This window comes from Phaenicophaeus curvirostris, chromosome 2, assembly GCF_032191515.1.
Source record: "Phaenicophaeus curvirostris isolate KB17595 chromosome 2, BPBGC_Pcur_1.0, whole genome shotgun sequence".
NCBI lineage: Eukaryota > Metazoa > Chordata > Aves > Cuculiformes > Cuculidae > Phaenicophaeus > Phaenicophaeus curvirostris.
The window spans coordinates 86,951,646-86,964,853 of NC_091393.1; the positions used below are offsets into that span (position 1 = coordinate 86,951,646).

The 13,208-nt window shown below is 39.0% G+C and overlaps 1 long non-coding RNA gene across 1 annotated transcript; it reads left to right on the forward strand.

Moving 5' to 3' along the window:
• Positions 1–3,845: 3,845 nt before the first annotated feature.
• LOC138717509 (uncharacterized) lies at positions 3,846–9,079 on the forward strand. Its single transcript, XR_011336882.1, has 3 exons — positions 3,846–3,861; positions 7,657–7,715; positions 9,063–9,079. It is a non-coding gene; the product is annotated as an uncharacterized lncRNA (long non-coding RNA).
• The last annotated feature ends 4,129 nt before the right edge of the window (positions 9,080–13,208 follow it).

The window sequence follows — 13,208 nt, forward strand, 5'->3', positions numbered from 1 at the left end:
GGCGGCTGCAGAGTCACCAGAAGGTAATTTCTTACCTACAACTACAGAGAATCTGAATTCATTCTTCCAACCAGTCTACAGCTTCGATTGCAGATGGGTCTGGTCCAGACACTCTCAAGCTTGGAGTTTAAACATCAACAAGAGGCCAATTTTTGATCTTACTTTCAACCTTATCTGGAGCTCAGTGAATCTGGAAAATTCAAGATTCAGCTGGTATCTGCAACACGGCTGTATGCAAGGTGGTCCAGCAGAGAGAGCTATTTGGATAGATGCACACAGACTGGTGCTTTACTCCAAATAAAAACATTTGACAGGAACGAACTGACATTAAAGTAAGTATATGGCTTTAATAAGTGCTATGTCCAATTAGATTCATGTATCAGCACCGTCCTGGGAGTTCATCGTGCCCTTTGCAGCATTCTGTGAATGGGTGCTATAGTAGAATGACAATGGGATTTCAAAGGAATCTTCCTGATTTGGCTTTCTCATAGTTATGACCACCTTATAGCTGGGGGTTTTTTTAATAACAAGGAAAGTCATTGTGAAAATTCCTAGGAGAGAACTACTTTAAACCCTTCTAGAATATCAGCTACAAACTTTAAGAAAAGCAAATAGAGTTGAAGTATGTATTAGTCTATTTCTTGTAGTCTTAATTCTGCTTTATCCACATACTGTATTTCAGCCTGAAAAATACCCAACCAACTTGACAAGAAGAAACATTGCAGAAAGTAGTGCACGAATGAGGAAAAAGAAAACTGCTAAACATGAGAAGAGAAAACAAGTTGAATTTAGGTCAGGATTAGTGACTACTTGGTTAACAGTATTTCATCTGTGTCTCCCTCTCTCCAGTATTATCCATTTGCTACCTGTTACCACCAGAGGCTGTTTACCCTACCCCTACTTCTGCCATCATCAGGTATGCAATAGACTGTTACAAATGTTAGGATCATGGATAAGATTATTTTGCTTCACTCCTTGCACAATGCACATAACTGAGCACGGCAACAGGGTGGTGGGGGGGACTAGGATCTCTTAGCTCCGAGGGCCGCCTTTTCAGTGTGTGTACTGTTACTACCTAGTTTAATTAACATCTGTGCCAATCAGCACAGCTGCCTATAACATAGAGAAGGTTAGCTGAGCATTCAAGAAGATAAATGAGACAAGGGGTTGCCAGGGGGATGGTATGTCAGACACATGCCATGGCTGCAGCATACATACACATTCCCATTAGCTGTACTGCTCTTTAGTCTGGGGGCAGAGTCAACGCTTTAAGGAAGGAATGATACATACTTTAACTTCACATTTTTTATCTTTAAAAATGTAAATATATATGTATTGGAAATTCTGAAAGGGTATGTAACCTCATCCATCAACCCTATATGAATAGAAATTATTAAATATTTGACATCTGAGAGGGATTTTAAAAGTATGTATGATATTCCCTCCAGGATCTCTAGAAATTGTAGAGCCACCTACATTGGAATGCCAGAACATCTCCAAAATGGATGATTTAGAATATCTTGCAAATTATGCTATTCCAACTGTATGAATTACATCCTATAGTCTCATGAACCAGTTGGTGTTATAATAGCATGAAAGTGTTTGAGCTTATGCACCTTACTAAAGTGAAGTACCCTTCTCAAAACTTAACAATCTTCAATATTGTTTTTGTATTTCCAATTCTTTTTATCTTTTTTTTTTCTTTAAATATATATTGGGAAAGCAAGCTACGCTGAGATCATCCTGTTTCAACATATTAGCTTCAGAATGATTGGAGTAAAATCTTTATGCCCCAGCATTCTAACAGCATTGAAATGCGGTAGTCATAGGGTCTAGACATACAGTGAAATAGTTTTGCCATCACAATCTTGCATCCAAATGGCCTCATAAGACAATCCCTGTAGACATACAATGAAATCCTTTCCTCCTGGTGACAGCATCACAAACTCTAATTGTTAGGCATTATTCTTTCTTTGACATTGACATGAAATCTGTACTACATAATGCAGATATCATGCGTGTTTGCATTGCATTAGCACACTCTTTGGAATTAGTATTTACCTACATACTAATTATTCTTCTGTTATACTGAAGCTGTATGAATGTCTTGGCTTTTCGACATTTCACTTGCCTGAGTACATTACGATGGTTTTGTAGGAAAGAAAGCTTGTTCATCTAGATTTGAATTTGGAAAAGTTAACAACTGTCTTTAAAACATTCAAGGAAGTGGTTTACAGTTCTAATATTGAAAACAGAGAGTTTATCTTATTTTTTTCCTTTTTTCTCAGATCATTAAAGTGTTCAGAAGGCAAGTAATCTCACATTTACTTATGGTAGTATTTACATCTTTCAAAAATAATTCTCCTTACAAGGTAAACGGTAAAATAAGAGCTACTATAAGCTCGTCTCAAATTTATTCTGCATTGATGAAGGAAATTAACTCCCATTTTCGCTTACACACCTGTAGCAAAGTTACATTGGCAACAAGTTAAAAAATTTTTAAAAAAAAATCTTTTAAAAAAATATATTTTTTATTTCCTCTCAGCATTTATTGGAGATCAGATGATGATTGGTCTTGCAAGCCAAAGGAGTATTACTGTTTAGCTCTACTACTGATTTTCAGAATAGCCAGTTTGCTTCAGCAAAGGCTGGGCACCTCTTCAATGAGCAAGCCAGGCATCTAGGGAGGCAGGTAATATACACTGAAGTGCCCATTTAGAGATGGGCAAAGAAAGACATTTGCTCTTTTACCACAAATGTGCAGTCTGAGGAGTGCTGATAGCTGAAGGAGTGAACCCTCATAGCCCTGAACAAAAAAAGAGATAAGGGCCTGCCTTCTTTGATCCTCTCATCTCCTTTACTATGTGCTGTCATCCAAAAAGTAAGCAAAATTGGGAACCATCCTAGTTATACAGGGCAACCCGTAGATGGTTCAAAAAGAAGTTTTACTGACACTTAGACTAGCTTTTATTGGGTCATGTCATCACAATTTGTGTCACCAGATAACTGAGGTTTTAAAGACCTACTTTTCCCTCATAGTGAGAAGGCTTACAGTGATGAAAAATCAAGACAAAATGCAAGCTTTTTTTAACTCCCAAAAGAGAGTGAGGGTATTCCAGAGTCCACTACATACTTGATCATCATTATTGATTTCACTCGCAAGGCACCACTCCAGCAGTGTTGATTAAGCAGTACAAACCCACTAATAAAATGTCTAAGAAAGAAAAGCCCCAATGAGTGGCAGGAACTTCCTCTGAAATGGACATATTGCTCACACAGGAGTGTATGGTTGGAATAGGCATGTTTGAAGATAAAGATAAAAGGAATCCTGTCACCACCGTCCTGGTGAAAGAGGCAATTTTTTTATTGGAGTAAAGTTATGCTGGAGGGTTTACATTTGAATATATTTACCCGCATAGGGAAGAGGAAGGTCTCACTGAAGAGTTCCAGTGTGTTTTAAAAAATGCTTTGGTGCCTTACTCTAAATTTAATGATGTGAGTACACTTGCAGTGGAGTCATTTGGGGTGCATGCATGCATACTTTGTGGATAATAAAGTCATCAGCAGTTGCTTGGCATTACTGGATAACTAAATAGCTACTACAGCATTGTTGTGAAGAAGTTAAAACAGCCTGGGGCACCCTTATTTTATGCATCTGAGTTTTCCCAAACTTATTCTGCATTCATGAACTGTTGTTATTTGTATCTCGAAAGATGAAGCTTCTAATTTTTTTTACTCTCCTCTCAGCCTCTTTAGAAAATTTCCCCATTCCCCTGTTCAAATACATAAAATGGGAGTACATATACTCTACGTATCAAGAGGCATGAAGGGGATACATGATCTCAAAAAGTCTCTCAAAGAGTAGGTCACTTTTAATTCTGTCTTATGGTAAAAGCACCTTTCAGATAAATCATGATTTAAATGCAGTATCTCCTGTATAGAGTAACTCAGTTGTTTAATTCACTAATGTATCCACTTGATGTCACTGTCACTGCCCAGTAGAACTGCTAATGTCAAAGGGCTTTCTGGTCACAGGAACTTTGCACCAATAAGTGACTGAGCTGCACAGAATCAGTTGCCTTTTGGACCCTTCCAGGTAGCTTTATCCCTGTGATGGCCCATTCTGTTGATGTGGACACTTCTGCTTCCTGATCTTCTTTATTCACATTTTGCATCTCCCCAGGAGACACATACTCATTTTTCAAGGTTATATTTTCCTGCATAGAAACATTCTATCATTTTATTTTTCTTGTAAGTGAAGAAAAACCTTGTAGCATTACCTTAATTATTTGCTATTACTTATTTCTTCTTAAATATAATGTTAATTCTAGAGAAGTCAGTGAATGGCATTTAGTTGTTGAAATGTTGAATGATCTCTTGGTACTCGTTTTATTACCATTAGACATCTTAATTTTCGCATGAAATATCTACATTTTGCAGTTTTCCTCTCTTCCATTCCTCATTCCAGCATGCCTTTTTCTCCTACTACCATATCCTAATACCTCTTGTTCAAACCTTAAGAAAGCAAAAGGTGATGCCCATCCAGTCACGCATATTTCTTTTCACAAGGAAAATATTTCAAAGAAACAGATCAAACCTAATTTTTAGTTATTTTTACATCACTCTCTCTTAGACTTACCAGACGGAGATACCATCATGTGAGGGACAGTGGATACTTAACTACTTTAAAATGGGATTTAGGCAGTTGTCCACAGCTAAACACAGCTATCACATGTGAACTGTTCCTTGCTAGAGCCCGCTGGCCAGGATCCAGTTCTCTGGGGACAGCTGTATCCTGCTTAAACAAGCCTTGATCCTTTCACTGTTGTCTTCTTGCTGTCCAGGTAATAAACATTTTCTGTCAGTCTATAGCTTTCTCTTCAGTGCCAGAACAAAGATCCAACCTGACAAAACAGTGCAATATGCTCTACCGTGCTCCTTGATTGGCATGTCAGCGTCTTAGATTTTCTATTGCCCCTTCTCCAGTGTCGCTCTGCTGAAGCCCTTGGAAGGGCTGGAAAGCTGAGGAACTGGCACGTGGCTCTGCGTATTTGTTCATGGGACTTTATTATTTGTGTGTATTTAGGTATTATTGTGGGGGCTGGAAAAGAAGATTGTAAACGTTTCATGGAAAACACACTCAGAGCCAAATCCTCATTAAAAATTGCCTTAGCATCCAGGCCAAGAGAGAATTGCAGACGAGAAGATTATTTGTGTATACTGTACTTTCAGAGGGTAACTGAGATTCATGCTCCTTTCTACAACATCTCAGACAGTCAAGCTTTGCTCTGAGAGGAATAGCCAAGGTTTCCCCTATGGAGCTACAGCAGCTTTATACTGCCCCCGAAGACCAACGCAACCTTAAAACTGGTGCAGCAGGAAACAAGAGGATTATATTATTTCAAGAGACAGCTTAGAGATGGCATTCTCAAAATGATTGCCTCTCTTTGCTGCCAATGATGCATGGCAATGGTACTTCTTACCCCACTTCTTTCTTCACTCTTGCACTCCTGCCCTCTGGGCTGTTTGTTGGTAGCCAGTGTTATTTAGAACCATCCTTACGTATGGACTGCAGAGGTCTTGCTTGGCACACAGCCATCTGGAGATATCGGAGGGTGATATTTCTGCACAAATGATCAAGACCAAAGGTTTCATCTTTTTTCCTTTTCAAAGCTTTGGGGTTACCTTTTTTTCCTGTGCGAAAGCTCTTTTCATTATATAGTTAGGAGCCATTTTAAAGGCATTTCACTCCTTCCTCTGGGTAACAATAATTACCAAGTTGTGCTAAACTGTCATTTTGGAATAGGACATTAGTGGACAGTGGTAACAGTGCATCACTACTTCCAAAATTTATCCTTAATCACATAATATGAATAAGAGAAGGAGCCACATGAAGAGAACTTCAATCTCATTCTTTTCCTCACTGAGGCGTGAACTTGCACACACAGCTAAGGCTGTATAAGTGTTGCTAAGGATAGGGGTGTGTATTATTCCATAGCACACACAGAAAGACTTTAAAAGAAATAAATATTCTGAATAAGAGTAACAAAAATTTACAATAGTCAACATTTCAAATGTAGTAAAACATTCAAAGAATTCAAGGTTATCACTGATTTGTCCTTTTCATTTTATGTTTTTACTAAATATTTTGTGATCCTTACAAGATTTATGCAGATACATATGTAGTCTCATTCTTTTCACCAGCATATATCATGCATCTTGAAAGCCTGGAGCCTCCAGACTTATTTGTAGGACTAAGGGTGAAATCTGAAACAGGAAAAAGATTGTCGTGAGTGTTATGGGAATGGATGGGAGAATGAATCTGTTTAAAAATTTTATTCACATCAGCTGTAAAATTGCAGGAGAATGAAACTTCTTAGCACAGACTAAGTCAAATGCCAGTTGTACACAAAATTCTGTAAAACATTTGTAACATCTAGATCATCTGTTACAGATTTCTGCATGACCTGGCTCACTATGCTTGGCTGTGTAAAGGATTTGACTTATAAGCCTGACAAATCATCCTGCATGGAAAGTGAATTCAGGGTTTCACCTGCTCCGCAAGGCTTGGCCCAGATATTAAGGAACAATACCTAGGTTTTCAAAGGCCTACTTAAAGAAGTGCATCTTACAATAATGTCGGAACTACTGTCAACTAATTTTAAGGGTTTGTTGGGCTTTTCTTCCCACCATCAACAGCACTTCAGAATATCCTGCTAAAAATGCCTCTGCCTACCCTGTCTACCTTATAGTTATATGACTCCCAACCCAATCTTTAAGACAAAAGAATCAGTTTAAAATGTTACAGGAAAAATATTTTTTAAACATATTTGTATAGAAAAGACTAAGCTGGATATTAACACATTTTAACAATGCATTATGTCTGCCGCCTCCAGCAGAATGAAGGGCAGCTATTAAAAGCTGGCCATAGAGATGGAATATGTTCTTCTACACCTACAGGAAAAAATTCTTCACCAATAGGGTTGCCAATCATTGGAACAGGTTGCTCAGGGAAGTGGTTGAGTCACCATCCCTGGAGAAATTTAATAGATGTGCTGATATGGTGCTTAGGGACACAGTCAAGTGGTGGCCTTGGCAGTGTTAGGGTAACGGTTCAACACAGTGCTCTTAAAGTTCTTCTCCAACCTAAAGGATTCTATTATTCTATTCAACTGGCACTGAGCAGCCACAGTCAAGAGTAATACTAGGTAGTCTTGCTATCTGTAAGTTTATCTCATACTTCCTTGATCTTGTGCAACCAACAAAAATTTCAGGTGGTCTCCAACACTCCCATATCTGATTGCCTTCCAGGTGTTTGCAATTAGAAAGGCCACTCACAAAACTGCCTTTCAAAATCTGAAGGGAGAGTAGCTAGCGTAAGTTTGTTTTGTTCCCCTCATGCATTTGTGTGAGAATTGACCTGAAAGGAATAGTTGGGAGCATGCATAAACACACTAATGAGGAGACTATTAGTCCTCCATTTTTCTGAATAGTACAAAACATATGCTCAAGTTCATTGGACAGTCCTTCACCAGTCCAGTTCTAATTCCAGGTCCTACACTTCCATGATTCCCAGAAGAACAAATCCAAATGTCTTTCTGGGACACCAAAGGTTTGTGTACTCACTTGTGCTCTCTGTCATACCTTTACTGTTAGGCTTACCATGAGAAGAAGAGAAATTTCTGCTGTGAAGGAGTGCCAGGAAACAAATATCTGTGAGTATCCACATGAGCCAGGCCAGAGAGGGGTCACTTTCATTTTGAGGTTTTCCAAGTTCTCATGCATACTACACCATCTGGGACCAAAGAGTGTGTAATGTAATGCACCGCAAAGAGACTGCCACATTTTAAAAGCTGCTTCGGCAGCTTCACAGCAATAGACAGTGCTGCACAAACTGCAACTTGTCTCACAGGCACTCTCCTGCAAACAAGGCAAAATGAGAGCAGGAGGGGAGCTAGCACATACTGTATTTCCTACCAGGTGCAACTAATGGAATATTTAGCAGAAGGTATATTATAACATATAGGGCTGAAGTAATTTATTTATTCCCACCTGAAGCAAGAAGAGGAGGCATTTCTCAGAGAGCATGTGTCTGGTAAGCAGTGCCCTTCTGGCACTACACAGCCCCTCAGCTGCTCCAGGAAAAGCCTAAGAGCCTAGCAGTTTATTCCAATTGCCCAGTGCTTAAAAGCTCTCCCTCACACAGCACTGCCCTCCTGCAGGAACTTTTTTCCAGCGTGCCTTGCTGGGACCAACTTCTCTCATTCAACTGAGCCAAGCAGCTGCACCAAGCTATTTCCCAACCACCTGCTGCATGTTCTGGTGGTCCAGCTGGTGAGCATTCCTATGCTTTCACCCAGTCTGCCTCTCCTTACCCCTGAGGTGATATGTTCTCAGAGGGGGCCTCAGATCCATGACTAATGAAGCAAATTGTTCTTGGAACTATTTTCTGAATATTGGCAGCCTTATTGCTTCACATCTTAAAAACAAATTCAGATTTTTTAATGTTACCATGCACACTTTGTAAACTTAGAAGAACTCTTGCATGTCAAGGATGATGGTGCTATTACCGTATATACCACGATGAGCTTTCCCTAAAGGCCCACAGTATACCAGAGTCCCCTAGTTTGTTTTAAAACCCCTTCTTTTTATCTCAATGCCCTTAACAGAGTATATAAACAGTGGCTGAGCCCTTTCCAAGCTAATTCCTTTCCCTATCCAGTTCTCAGAAGGCAGGTGCAGAGACCTCCCACCTAGCAGCCATTATCCCCATAACAACCAGCATAACCCTGCAGCAGAGCTCAACAAACCCATTGCTCTGCTCCCAGCCCACTCCTCACAGCAGGAGCCAGTTCACTCTTAAGGTTATATTCTGCCTATATGTTAAACGAAGGCCCTGGACATCTACATTTTTAGCATACAGTAGGTGTACCAGCTAACAGGTCTGGCTGTCAGATAGCTGTAAATTAGGGCAGTACCAATGAAATCACTTGAGGTTCTTCAATGCTGATTGGAAGATAAATGTATAACAATGTCAATCTGCCTTTTGTTATCCTGATCAGGTGCTTTCCATTACGTGTAATTTTGTGCCATTTAACAAGCAAGGAAAGCCTTCATGATCAAATTGAGACAACCAGGGTGGAGCACTGTAAGCAGGTAAGCTTCTAATCAAAATACTCTTCAAAGTGAGGTACCGTACTGAAGCTGACCTCTTCTGTGTAGACTGTTTTAATTGAGTTGCCAGAAACATTTATTTTGACAAGGTTATTAAGGTAAACAGAATGGCTGGAAATTTATTTCTTTTTCTCTTTATCATGGAATCATATTTGAGGAAGACTTTTTAAAAAGGTTGGTTATCTTCTTTGCTCCCCCGGTCATGGGAGAAATATGTGTCCCTTGGGACATGCAGTGAGGGCATGGTTGTTTTCTTTGGTTTCTATATGGAAAACCTAAGGTTGGGAAACCCTGTTGCTTAGTTCCGGAAATTTTGGCTGATGTGTTGTTCAGAAAATACACTCTTGTTCTCGGCCCTCTGACAAAGTACAAATGCTGTAAGCATGTTTTCTTAGAGACACATACATCATTGCCAACTGAGTAGCCAGACTATAGATTAAATCCTGGACAATATTGCTAACAATTAAAAACAAAGGTTGATTTTGTGTAAGATATCAAAAAGCTAGTTTTTATTTGAGCTTTGGCTTCTAGTTTGTTGCTTAATTTTGAGATTTCTTACTGACTCTGTCTCTTACTTGCATTTATGTCCTCTGGTTTGTTGGGGTTTTTTCTTACATTTTTAGTTGCTGCTTGGATATGTTCAACCTCTAACATAAATCACTTATTGTATTTTGAAAGTCGGATAATGTGTTTAATGCACCCAACATTAAAAATACACATCTGTTTTGATGTTAGGTGGATCATGCCAGTAAATAGCATCATTTGTCTTAATATTTTTCACTTCATATGTAAATGAGTAATGAGTTTACATTCATAGAGGCATTTGTAACCAGCATGGCTTGCATTTGTTGGTGTTTTTTCCTTTATTTCTAGGTTTTTACCACACGTTGTTAGTTTATAAGAAAAAAGGGGGGTTTATTTTTTTAAAACTCTGGAGGTTCATTAACTCCCCTCTCCCTCCTAATATTACGTCTCTACTGTAACTGCAATTAGGCTGCCTTTTATACTTTGCATCTAGCACAGCGACTTCTGTGGTTTGTGGCTGTGCATTCTTAGGCGGTGTTCATCGCTGGTTGAACTTAGTCTGTCCCTGGCCTGTCTGGGCACAGAGCTGCCATACATGTAGCTCTAACCAGAGGGAGGATGGGGCTAACTATCATGTTCTCTGTTTCTTTGCTGATGTCAATTCAATGTGGAAAGGGAATGCAAAAATCTAGTTATTGGGTTAAGTGCTAAAGCTGCAATTTTTATTGAAATACAATAATTCAGGCTTTGGTGGTGGCTGGCAGATAATAGACCCTGTGGCAGTAAGTGCTCATAAAGCTTGAGGCCACCATGTGCCCTGGACTGCAAAACAATGTGACCCTCAATGACCCTTCCCCTTGCTGCCCTTCTGTCTCTCAAACCACAATATTCTTGTCAAGCCATTTAACAAGAATCATGTTTCCTTGTAGAAAGTCACACTCGTGCACTATTTCTCACTCTTACTTCTTCTGCCTTTACAGCTATAAAAGGCTAGAAGAAAGTTCTTGTTTTTTGAAACAGTTACTATACTATTGCAAGAAGTTATTTCAAGTTGTTCTGTTTAAAAATATTATAAAACCCCACTCTGAAGTGGAAATAAAATTGTGTACCTTGCCTTGTTACTGGAAAACAGCATGGGACTCCTAGATTTTTGAGTCTCAGAAACTTAGTTTCAGTTTCTGGACTAAATTTATTTTTAGCCCCGATAGCAATTTCTAAATATATGAACACTGTCCTCCAGCTTAAGTAACTCTTCTGTCTGTCTGATGTCTAATAACTATGATGTGTTAAGAAACAATACTCATTTATACGCTTGCTCTCTTTCTCTTCTACAAATACCAAGACCTTTAATTCCCACAAAGCATGTTCCTGCTGTATAAAACCGAGTAAGAGGCTTCATCACCCCATACTCCTAACTTCACAGTGGGCTCCTGCAATACCGAGGAAGGAGTTACTTCAGCTCTTAATTTACTTCTAGCAGATAAATTCCTTCATAGTAAGAATCTTCATCCAATTTTCAAAGTGTTTCCAGACAAATGAGTACTTGCAACTCAGAGTGGCAGAATTTAAGGGAGTGCAAACTAGGCTGACACGATGGATGCAAAAGCTCACAAATGAAACGAGTTTGGATGATTTTCATCCCCTAGCACACATGAATACATGCAATAAAACAGCAGCGCGCTGGCACTAATTTCTCACTTCTAGCTGTGGGAAGCCCACTGGGTCAATGGAGAAGAAAGAAATGTGTGTGTCTGGGGTAAGCAGCGGGTGGCGGCCCAAGGTCAGGTGTGATCCTCAGTAATGATTCAGTGAATGTTATGACAGGCTCATCCTGCAGCTGTTCTCAATCTTTCTAAGCTATTCTAGGAGAAAAGGGGCAAAAACCCCTTGTGTGTGTTATATTTAATGGCATGACTCCATGTTGGTGAACTTGAGCTCTGATCTTGTGGTCAGCAGCATGTCAGCAAACAGATGACACTCTGCCTGGAGCCATAGTGAAGTCCATGGGGCTTGGTGTGGTCACAGCAGTCTGGCCATGTGGTATCAATTTCCAGACCAGAGCCTGGAAAGAGTGTGTTTTAAGTCTTTAATGCAATTTCTAACCTGTAAGTAAAGCAAAGTAAATTAATCAATGAACTAAACTTACATAAAGATTCAGAAGTTGCTATTATGTCTTTCTATAGGCCCATTGCAATCAAAAAGCATTTTTGCATCCTTGCATCAAACTAGGCAGTCTAAAAGTGTATGATGTTTTTGTGGTGATGCAGCATACCCTCCAACACTGCTTCTTCAAGAAATGTGGTGTTGCGCATCCTGCCACTGTACATATGCACATGAATACAGATTTGCCTGGCTCTTTTATTCTTCATTAATGGGTAGTGACTTCTTTCTCTATTGTATAAAAATGTCTCTTGACTAAATTCCTTGAGCTATGAAGCAGTTTTAATTTTTTTTTTCCACCTATATCCTGATGGACAGCAAAATCCAGGGTGTGACAAATGGCACCTGACATCCAGGAAGGAATATATCCTTAAGAATAAATCCATATCTCAAAACTCTGTCTAATTTTATAGGACAGCCTTTCATTCTAGATCCATATCTACTGCAGTTTCACAAAGACCAGATCTTATTTCTCAATTTCTATGAATTACAAGCATTGCAAAAGTTCAGTTACAAAACTAAGTTTCTATTTACTTCAGAAATCTGGGTGAAGTTCCTTGTTGTTCCTATGTATTTTGTATTTAGTTTCAGAATGAAAAATGTAACTAGAAAAGATATCAGCAATTTAGCCTGCTGAGCAGAAGTCAAATAAATTACTCCTACAGAGGTATATTTTGTATGTAGACTGAGATCGCTTTTGGTTCAAGTAAGAACTACTCTCTTAAGGCGGAGAAGGTATATAAGAAAGGCTAGATTAAGGCATTGTAGTCTTGCAGTATAACCCTGTCCATGTTACCAGTTGACATACTGAGCTTTAAGCAGTTGTTACTGAAGTGCTGTAGAGAGAGGAACTGATACTATTTCCTTTAAATATTTGACAGAGACGGAAGTATGCCTTTCTTTACTTCATTATAAATGGCCAAAAGCTTTGCATAGGGGCAGATAGATGTGCTTATGAACACACATCCAAGATACAAGTTTCTAAAACCTGTTATTACTATGTTATATCAACAGCTATGATATCTGCGAGGTTATTTTCTCTGCTGCAGCAAAAGAAATTTTTCATTCTTTTCATAATATTAAGGATACTTCATTCTCTCCTGTCATATGGAGGTTCTAAGTTTCCTAATCATAGATGATTTTATGCTTCCTCATCTCTCTTTATAATCTGGGTGATATATACAATGTGGTTTTGTGGTTCATCATTATTTCATCACAGCATTTTGGAGTTATCCACAGTATTGAAATAAAAGGACTTGGTTAATGGGGAAAACCGATCCAACTAAAACAGAAAGTGGAAGAGATCATGTAGAAAAAATGCTGTGGATCTTTCACAGAATACAATCAAG